This window comes from Apodemus sylvaticus, chromosome 11 (genome assembly GCF_947179515.1).
Source record: "Apodemus sylvaticus chromosome 11, mApoSyl1.1, whole genome shotgun sequence".
NCBI classification, from domain to species: domain Eukaryota; kingdom Metazoa; phylum Chordata; class Mammalia; order Rodentia; family Muridae; genus Apodemus; species Apodemus sylvaticus.
The window spans coordinates 66,603,076-66,612,221 of NC_067482.1; the positions used below are offsets into that span (position 1 = coordinate 66,603,076).

General features: G+C 42.5%; 1 pseudogene; it reads right to left on the reverse strand.

Moving 5' to 3' along the window:
• The window catches only part of LOC127696764 (ubiquitin carboxyl-terminal hydrolase 12-like), a 153,302-nt pseudogene extending 145,107 nt beyond the window's left edge, over window positions 1-8,195 (reverse strand).
• Between the last annotated feature and the right edge of the window lie 951 nt (window positions 8,196-9,146).

Consider the following 9,146-nt stretch of genomic DNA (forward strand, 5'->3'; position numbering starts at 1 on the left):
TGAAAACTGGAGGATAGATTTGACTGAGTCACAGCCAGCTGAGGGAAGGCAAAGGAGGGGAAGCTAACCCTGGGCTCCAACTCATGCAGAGCCACTGCACAGCTGGGACTTAGGAAAGCTGGGGTGGAAGCCCACGGAGCCAGCTCGGCCCCACACTTAGTGCACAGTGAGACCCCTAAACTGCAGCCTCTGTGAACTCTAATAGGCTAGAAGCGGTGAAGTTTAAATGAACAGATACTCCAGGCTCCTCTAGTCACAGAGCAATCACCCAGCCTAAAGTATGACCATTTTCTTCATTTTTTAATGTCGTTTCCAGACTGCCTTGTATTTCAGTTCACAGATGCCATTATATCCAGCTGGATTCTTTTTAGATCAACCCAATTTTAACCCCAATGTTCAAGTTATCTTTTCCCATTATTCCCATAAATGGAAGCAAATCATACCATCGTATATAAATGCAGCTGTTTTTCTCTCTTCTCTTTTTTCTCATTTTAGATGAAACTCTTCTCTCTGCTCTCCTCTCTCTCTCTCTCTCTCTCTCTCTCTCTCTCTCTCTCTCTCTCTTATTAACAATACCTCCTTCCACCCCCATCCCTGCAGAGAGCTTCACCATTAGCTATTTGTATTCCTGGTCTCCCATGATCCTTCCTGCTTCTTCAGGGAGCCCCTGCAGAGATGTTTTCTTATATAATCAAATTATAGGTCAAATTCATCAAAGGAATAGCACACAGGTAGTTTCTTACACACATTCAAATTAATGAAATACGAAATACATTCCTTTTTAAGTGGAGCACTGGTAAATAATGTTGTTCTTTGAGAGATGGAAATGAAGTAGGAAATGTAGCTGATAAGGATACCCAACTTCCTCATTAAACTGTAAACTTGTACAAAATAAATCAGTACCCCCCAACACAGGTGATGGCCATGTATGGGCATATTATATCATAAAAGTTATATTTTTATTGATTGATGTTATATATTACATTAAATATTACTTTAATTGGCCATTTGTCGACAATGTGTAAATGTTTCTCTATTGTAAATGTTTCTCTATTGGTGTATTCTGTGCTTGCCTGGAACACATAAAGTTCTAGATTACCACAACAAAAAAAAGTATTGTGTGCTTCTGGGGTTGCTTAGCAACTTCCTTTGCACTTTCTCTCTGTACAAAGGGTGCGGAGGTAAGTAAACTATTGCTAACACTGCCGAACTCTGGATAAACACAGATTAGAGCTCAGGATTTTACCAGGAAAGCCCCTTTATTTCTACAGACCATGTAGTACAAACAAAAACCACTCAATTATGCCTTAGTTTTTTTGTCCATCAAAAATAAAAATTTGCCTTGAGAAAATGACTTGCTCTCAAGTAGAGTTTAATGCTTTTCCTAATGTTGGCACATAATCTTCTTCACTACTGATGGTTCATTTTAGTTTTCTTTTACAACACTAATAAAAGGGTACTAATGATCTTAATCATTATTTCATAAAGTTTGCCTGTGATGTATGCCATGATGGTTAAACCATGTAGTTTAAATTTCAGGATCCAACACTTAAAAAGGTTAATAACTTTCCAACGGTATGATTTGAAAGGAGAAATGTATAATGACAGCTCTGAGTGTTTACTGAGAATGACAAAGTTTGCGTAAATGCAATACTTGTACTTCTTTAAAAAACACCCTGGCTTAGGATTTTAATGCATCATTCTAAAATCTGTTTATGGAGAGAACCCCTGGGTGCTTTGAAGTTGCAGGAAGGAAACTGTGACCAGAACGTTTCCTGCAGCACTGCAGTCCACATTCCTTTGTAATAAGGACTGATGTACTTTTCAATGCATAGATAATTTTTTAAGATGAGAAATTTTTCTCTAGGAGTAAAGAAAATAGTTCATTTCTGACCTACGGTATTGCCATGAGACTTTCCCTTGTATAAGCCTAGTTTCTTCTCATGTCCTGATGGAATGGACGGTAGGTCAACCCAACTGATCATTTGCCATACGGAGTCCTTGAACTCTTCCAGTGATTGCTCCTTCAGATATGACCCCCAAGTCCTGCATACCAACTGCTTTCCAACAGCTCAAGGGCAGCAGAGTGGGCTGCCTGCACATCATAGTCAGCCCTTCTCCTGGGTCCCAAGCCTTCCCACCACCCGAGCCAGGAAGACTTATGTCAGATTAACAAGAAGTAAAGATCATCCCATCACCCCAATGAACTCTCACTTTTCTAAAGTCTGTGTGATTAAGACATTAAGCCCTACCATATCTAAGCATGCATGAGTACAGGTTAATGTTGCGTGCCAGAAACAATATTCACTTTTGGTGGAGAGATGGTTCAGTAGTTGAGAGCCACCAGTTGCTCTTCCAGTGTACCTCAGTGTATTCCTAGCACCTATATGGTGGCTGGAAACTGTCTGTTACCCTAGTTCTAGGGGATCAGATCCCCTCTTCTGGCCTCCACAAGCACTGAATCAGACTGTGTGTAGACATCTGTGCAGGCAATACACCCATGCACTCAAAACAAAAATAAAGTTTCAAGACGTTTTAAGTATTCACTTAGTGCATATAGAAGCAAGCATCCTTCAGGTCTGTGAGCCCTGGCAGTGACTAGGACATCGATGGGGAGACGGGAAGTAAATATGAGTCAATCAGGAAGGCAGGGCGACCCGACAGATGATGTAGAAAGGCCTCTCTGGGGAGTTAGCTTTTAAGCTATAGGCTGAAAATGAGCCAGATTTAATGCCTAGGGTACAGCAATACAGGAGAAAGGACTGTGAGGGCAAATCCTTCACACTAATGGATTCAATGAGAGGGTCAAAGAATGAAGAACGGCTTCAATTTCATTACAAGAAAAGTTACCACCTTTGGGCCAACCTAACTATCTCCTTGTGCAGATGTGAAGACTGAGGCAAAGGAAAGTGGAAGGCGTTTTGCAAGCCCGCCTGGTCTCACTAGCATGATTAAAGATGGCTTCCATAGACATAAATGAGCCAGTTTACCTGCACCATGGTGTCTTTTAGAAGCTCCCATGTGTCCAACATGAAACTTCCATAGATGTTTAAAATCTGTGCAGTGAATTCAATAAGGAAGTTGAGCTAATGATTTATTTATAGGGTTAAAGGTTACAAGGGAAAAAAAACCACTCAAATACACATTAAACTTTTTCCTTTGGAGAAATATCCAGGAAGTCAAAGATCTTAACATCATAAAAACGATTATAAAAGAAAAATTTTAAGTTCCATTTAAAAAAAAACAAATGACTGGTAGAAAAAAAGGAATAGTAAATAATATATGATGGGTGTAGGATGAATGGCTGCTTGAACTTCATCAAAAGCAGGTTGGATTTCAAGAAAGGCTGCATATTTATATAATGAAAACTATGTGGAAGGCTACTCCAATACCCATCACAATCAGGATGACCAGCTGGTGTGGTCCATTAACAAAACCTACAAGATTCACTGGCAGCTGGAGAGAAGTCAGCTATGTAGCCAGCTGTGACATGACCTTACTGTTTCCAGTAGGTAGATTTTTCCATCCACATGTATGTACTCAAGGCTCAGGCACACACCGACCAATGTTCTTCTACCTTGGGACTTGCTTGGGACTCTCTGATCTTGCTCTGTCTTTTCTCTCCTCAACCTAATCAATTGATTCGTCAGAGCCCCAGGCTCACACTGACTCAAGAGTGGTCAAAGAAGGGGCTGGAGCGATGGCTCAGTGGTTAAGAGCACTGACTACTCTTCCAAAGGTCCTGAGTTCAAATCCCAGCACCAGATCTGACTCCCTCTTCTGGAGTGTCAGAAGACAGCTATGGTGTACTTACATATAATAAATAAATAAATTTTTAAAAAAGAAAAAAAAAGAGTGGTCAAAGCAAAGCCCTACTGTCCAGAGGCAGTGGCTTGGCTCCTAGGTTACCCAGAGCTTTTTTGAAACATCTTTTTGAAGAACATCAAGGCATATTTGAGTATATTTATATCCTTTTATTTTATTCGATATATTTTTTATTTACATTTCAAAATGATTTCCCCTTTTCTGCCCCCCCCGACTCCCCAAAAGTCACATAAGCCCCCTTCCCTCCCCCTGTTCCCCCATCCACCCCTTCCCACTTCCCTGTTCTGCTTTTGCCCTATACTGCTACACTGAGTCTTTCCAGAACCAGGGGCCACTCCTTCTTTCTTCTTGTACCTCATTTGATGTGTGGATTATGTTTTGGGTATTCCAGTTTTCCAGGCTAATATCCACTTATTAGTGAGTGCATACCATGATTGATCTTTTGAGACTGGGTTACCTCACTTAATATGATGTTCTCCAGCTCCATCCATTTGCCTAAGAGTTTCACGAATTCATTGTTTCTAATGGCTGAATAGTACTCCATTGTGTAGATATACCACATTTTTTGCATCCACTCTTCTGTTGAGGGATACCTGGGTTCATTCCAGCTTCTGGCTATTATAAATAGGACTGCTATGAACATAGTGGAGCACGTATCCTTATTGCATGCTGGGGAATCCTCTGGGTATATGCCCAGGAGTGGTATAGTCGGATCTTCCGGAAGTGAGGTGCCCAGTTTTCTGAGGAACCGCCAGACTGATTTCCAGAGTGGTTGTACCAATTTGCAACCCCACCAGCACTTCAAATGGCCGAAAAGCATCTTAAAAAATGCTCAACTTCATTAGTCATTAGAGAAATGCAAATCAAAACAACCTTGAGATTTCACCTTACACCAGTCAGAATGGCTAAGATTAAAAATTCAGGAGACAGCAGGTGTTGGCAAGGATGTGGAGAAAGAGGTTTATTTATAGCCTAGTCCTCCATGAAATATCTTGAATGTACTGGTCTGTTCGAAGGCATTCTCTCCTCTCCTTGTATATGGAAGCCAAAAAGAAGAAACACTGAGATGGAAATGACAAGCAAGCTCCAGGTTGCCCCGTGTCCGTCCTGCCTTCTGAGGTGACAACGGGAAGCTGTGCCCTGAGGCCTTTATTCTTCAGCTCCATCCTTTGCTGCAACTTTGGTTTCTTTCCAGAATTTTCTTTCAGCCTGTGTATCTGATGGAGAGCTCATGTTCAGGATTCAGTTGTCATAGATCAACTCATTACCTGGCCTTGGGAGAAATGCTGAGATTGTGCCAGAATTCAAGATGGCTAATCTCAGGCGTTTCTCAGACATTGGTACTCCCATTTTGTATGGACCCTGTTGTGGGAAATATTAAAAATGAACTCCAAGTTCTTGCACTTACCCAGCTACTCTCAGCCTCCTGAAAGATCTTATCTCAGAAGACTCTGACTCAGAGCTCCAAAATCTCTCCACCCAGCTCGCTAAGTTCCCACTGGTGGATCGCTACCAAGCCAGCCCCATGCTTTAAATCCCCCACGGCATTTGTGGTGCACATCTGGCAAACCCATACTTTGCCACCATACCTTTCTTTCTTGAATCTAGTAGAACTGCCCTATGAAGGAAAATGCAATACAAACAGTTCAGAAACAATGGTAACTCAATGTCTGGGTGCAACAAATAGAATCCTAATCTTGTAAGCCATAAAAAAATCTAAATCTTCTGGTGGCAAATCCTGGCGGATCTGCCATTGAAACTAGGAGACACTAGCAGTTGCATCTTGTCCTTACGCTATCCTGTCCCAAAGGGCCCTAACTCTCTGCTTCCTCTCCAATCTGAAAGTCCCACCTACTTGTCCAGTGATTGACTCTTTTATTCATTAATGAATGGTTCACAAGAAGTCACCTGAGTACAAGACTCATTCCCTGTTCTAGAAAGCCCCTCCTGGGAAAGCAGAATTAACATCAAAATACAACAGCACCAGGTCCATCCACAATAGGACTCAGTCTTTTATTCCGTGTAAAACATCATCAACAACAACAAAGCAAAAAGATACAAGCTGCTGTCAGAAGTTGAAGAGTCTGTTTTAAACCACATCCTACACTGTAGGAATAAAACTTCTCATTTTTTTAGAGGCTTAATTATTCCAGCTCTACCCTTGTCATTTCAGTGGTGGTCTTGGGCTCTAAAACCCTGGCCTTGAAAGAAAACCATTTACTTAGTAAATGTGCTGCCAGCATGAATATTCTTCCCTGGCAGAGCAGTCAACAGATTCTAGCTCAAAAGCAGCCTTTCCCTTTCTTCTGAGAGGCCTAATCCGCAGGCCATTCCCAGTGAAAAAATCAGACTCTTAACAGCAATTGTAGATGGGTCCTTGCATAAAATCTGAAAGTTCATGTGAGCAACTCTGTTGTGGGATTTTTCCACTGGTCCTCGGGGAGAAAAGAAGCTGTGGGCAGTGCACAGGCAATTTAGCAAGCAAACTAGACAGAAGATGCCTTCAAGGTTGTTTCTTCTACCAGAGCATAGCTGCAGGCTGTGACAAGTACGTATATACTCCAGAACCTGCAGCTTTGGATGTGGAGAAAATAGTTCACAGTCACTTTGCATCTAAAGAGTCAGCCTCCTAGGCCAACCTCAATACAGTCACAGAGGTTCTAGAGTCAGGCTGGAATAGGGAAGTGCTGACTGCAGCACCCTGGTGGACTGTCAGGTAGAAGAAACACTTGGTTCATATTCTGAGCAGCAGTCAAAGAGATAAGACATGGAGGAAAGGAAGGAGGGAAATCTTGCAACTCATGGGGCACCTCAAGTCATTAGGGCTGCTGATGCTACAATGAGCCAAGTCCCATGGCATGATGGAATTGTAGCTAAAGATGCCTAAGAAGCTTCTGGGCTAATTTATATCCACTTATCAACGAGTGCATACCATGTGTGTTCTTTTGTGATTGGGTTACCCCACTTAGGATGATATTTCCATTTTTTTTAATTTTCTATATTCTTTGTTTACATTCCAAATGATTTTCCCTTTCCCGGTTCCCCCCTCCCCAAAAGTCCCATAAGCCCTCTTCCCTCCACCCGATTTCTGATCTCCCCTTCCTACTTCTCTGTCCTGGTACTCCCCTACAAGGCTGGTCAAGCCTTTCCAGGACCAGGGAACTCTCCTTCCTTCTTCTTGGGAGTCATTTGATATGTGAATTGTGTCTTGGGTATTCAGAGCTTCTGAGCTAATATCCATTTATCAGTGACTGCATTCCATGTGTGTTTTTTTTGTGATATCACTTAGGATGATATTTTTCAGATCCAACCATTTGCCTAAAAATTTCATGAATTCATTGTTTTGAATAGCTGAGTAGTACTCCATTGTGTAAATATACCACATTTTCTGTATCCATTCCTCCATTGAGGTATATCTGGGTTCTTTCCAGCTTCTGGCTATTATAAATAGGGCTGCTATGACCATAGTGGAACATGTGTCCGTATTGCATGCCAGGGAATCCTCTGGGTATATGCCCAGGAGTGGTATAGCAGGGTCCTCGAGAAGTGTTATGACCAGTTTTCTGAGGAACTGCCAGACTAATTTCCAGAGTGGTTGTACAAACTTGTATTCCCACCATCAAATGATGCCCAAGAAGAAGGAAGACCAAAGTGTGGATACTTTGATCCTTCTTGGATGGTGGATCAAAATACCCATGGCTCACAGCCAACCAATGGACTGAGCATAGAGTCCCCAGTGGAGTAGCTAGAGAAAAATCATGACTCTTAACTATTGCAATATAATGTCCTCGATTGGGACCGCTTGTACAGTGAACCACAACAGTGACCAGGTCATACGTTTTGTCCACTAAAGTGTTAAACGGACAGAGTTCTAATGGAAACACCACCCGGTAAGAAAGCTTTGTATATTGATGAAGCTGGTCCATATACTTAAATCTCTTCAGGTGCAGAGGCCGGATCATGGGTAGTATATTAACTTCCATCCGTTTGTGTGCTTCCTGCTTGCTCCGGCACTCCTCGCAGTAGTATATTTACTGCACAGAATTTCTGTGTTACTGAATCCTCTTAAGCAGTAAGTAATTGATGTATTTGGGTCCACGTCAACAGAAAGGTATAAAAAAAACTACATCTTTGCTGCTTACAGTTTCACAAGTAAGACACCTGGTTTCATTAGTTAATGTTCCCTGAAAAATCTCGTGGACCCACGTTAGGTCTGGTGTGCTGTTGTTATCCTCGCTGTCCACGTCTCCATCCCGCAATTGGCCATTTTGGGTCTCCTGTTTTCTTTCTTCTTGTAGAATATCAGCAATTGTATTGAGTCGGTATTTTAAGAATTCATGAGCATCTTGTTGCATGCAGTTGTCATGCAGCTCGCTTTATTCCCACAATCTTGTGATGAACTTCTTGGGGGGGATCACGTTGACCTACTTCTTCTGGGTGGCTATGCTATGGAAAATGTCCGCCAGGCAGGTGAGAAGGTTCTCCTTTTTTCTGGGCTGACTCTTTTTTTTTTTTAAATGTATTGTATGTATAATAAGCACTCCCGTTTTATTATCCTAAAAATAAAAAGCCATCATCAGTCAGAAAAAAAAAAAGATGGCTAAGAAGCATATGCACTGCCGACATGGAAGTGGCAAGAGTTCCTTATGAATGCAGATGGGGTGCATGCTGGTTTGCCACACTGGAGGAGTTTGAGAAACGGGCTGCAGGAGAGGATGGAGATGGGCGTGGTCATCGCTCTTGGAGTCTCCGGCACCTTGACTCTTCCAAATGCTTTCACTTTGTCAACTCACCAGTGTTAACTCAGTGGGGCTGGTGTGCAACCCCACCGTGAAGAAACTGATGTTCTTGTCCCATCCTTACTGATGAAGAGACTGAGGCACAGAAGAGCCCTGGCAGGTGCCAGGGAAGATCTTGAATGCCCATCACCACTACCCACCTTCTTAAACTCTGTAGCGCTCTGCCTCAGAACACCGCTCTTGGGCGGGTAGATGTCTTTCCTGTGTCTCCTCTCCATGCCCTCACAGATAAGTCAGCCTCTTCTGCTAGCCATTGGTTAACTTGAACACCCTCTTCCCTTCTCTGCCTGGGCAATGAGAACCCCAGCTACGGTTTTTGTTGACGATAGGCCTTGAGGTCTTTTTTTTTTTTTTTCAAATATCTCTCCTACCATATTCCCAGCATATCATGGGATGCTCAAAGCTAGCAAAGGGAGTTGATGCCAGCAAACACTCGCCTGATAACAGTGCGGTTGCAATGGGTACAATCAAACCAGCGGGGAATGACGCTAAAGCAAACATGCAGAATGCATAGCTTTTGCT